Genomic DNA, 1,890 nt, shown 5'->3' with positions numbered 1-1,890 from the left:
TCTCTCTCTCTCTCTCTCTCTCTCTCTCTCTCTCTCTCTCTCTCTCTCTCTCTCTCTCTCTCTCTCTCTCTCTCTCTTCAACCTCTGTGCCCTTGAGAGTCGGTGGCATTCCTCGCCCTTGATGGGTGCTTCCCTGAGCTCTGTCTCAGTTTTGTCCCCGAGCTTTATCTCAGATTTAAGGCTCTTGCCTCTTGTTTTTTTTCATTTCCTTTGAAATCCTCCCCTCCTTCAATCTTGCCAAACTTCCTCCAAAAGCTTAGCCCCAAAATTTCCCTAACCCATTCCTCACCACCCATCATCTTCCTCTGCCCAGATTTTATCTTTTCCCTCTCAAATCGGTACCATAACTTGAGTTTTGCAGTGACTTCTCTCAAACGCGAGAAATCGGGTCTCAATCGGAAGATAGGTAGAGCTTTTGCTCGAATGCATGCACCACCTCTTTCTTTGTTCTATTTTCGGAGTCTTTTGGCTTTACTTAGATCTGTTCTCTGGGTTGTGGCTGCAAATCAACTGTTACGGTGCAAATTTCTTTTGTGGGGATGATAAATTTGTGTCCATCCTCTGTTTTCTTTTGTTTGTTCGTTTTCAGGGTTATTTTGATCGGATTTTGGCGTTAGGTCCTCTTCCCAAACTACAATTTTGGATCTCTTTCGGCTTCGACGGTCATGTCGGATGTCGTCGGTGGTGGTGATGGACTTGTGGTAGCGGTTGAAGAGGATGAGAAGTGCTTTTGTTTGTAGTTTTAGTTGGGTCTTATACTGTTTGTTTGGGCTCAATCTCATTAGGTTTTATATTTTTTATTTTTAAAAGCCTGTTAAAGCAAGATGAATTGAAATTAAGTTGTGTACTTTTTTAGGAAATTCCTCACAAGCACACAGACCAGTCATGACCTTCTTTTTACCGGGCTTTTTGATGTAAAATTTCCTATTTAATGAGATCTTTGTTCATTGACAAAAAAAACGAGCAAGGAGTAATATGGAACCAAGTGTTGTTTCAACTTTAAACCAATTTTTTTTTTTGTTGTCCGAGTGAATACTTTGAAATGTCTGTAATTGTTTACCCATACTTTGTACCTGTGGGTGCAAAAGACCCTTTAGCAAACCATTGACGAAACTTCGGGGGGTGTATTGTATATGGAATTAATGGAAGTTTTAAAGAAGTCTATGGAATTTGAAAGTCTAGGTGTATTCAATACAGACTTTTAAAAATCAATCAGAGTCTGGGTGTATTCACCTATATTTTAAAAAATTATTATAAATTCCATCAAAGTTCAGGGGTATTTAATTAAGACTTTTTAAAATGAATAGAAGTTCAGATGTATTCAAAATATCATTCATACTTATGGAATTAATAACTCATGGATAATTGTGGACTTTGTAGTGTAAATTACACACACCAAACTCCAATATTTTTCCATCCATTAGAGCAAAGATTTGGAAAAGTCTACGACAGACTTTCTCTTTACATGTGAATAAGTTGATCCTACGATACATCATCTTTTTTTTTCTTTCTTTTTTATAATATTTTGTGCTATCAACGTTCTATTCTACCTATTCTTTTCAATGTTTTTTGAATGTTAACATTTTGTTGTCTTTCAATTGTAATGCTTGAAACCCTCGATAACCTAAATATTATCTACATGATCATATATTATTATATTTGTGTACATGAATTAAACTGTGAACATCTAATGTCCCACTTTAGAACATGTGTCTTTGGTTTACGTACAAGTATGCGTGTTGTTAAGTTAATATAACAACTGCATGCATTGAAATTAGATAGATGAGCACTAAACTTATAATCGGTGTTATTATGTGTTTGTTATTGCATCTTTATTTTTTCTTTCCTGTAACTCTGTAAGTATTGAGAAATCTACAGAAGTCATTCATA

This window comes from Fragaria vesca, linkage group LG2, assembly GCF_000184155.1.
Source record: "Fragaria vesca subsp. vesca linkage group LG2, FraVesHawaii_1.0, whole genome shotgun sequence".
Classification (NCBI taxonomy): Eukaryota; Viridiplantae; Streptophyta; class Magnoliopsida; order Rosales; family Rosaceae; genus Fragaria; species Fragaria vesca.
The sequence above is the reverse complement of the archived record's forward strand: the minus strand, read 5'-3'. Positions refer to the sequence as shown.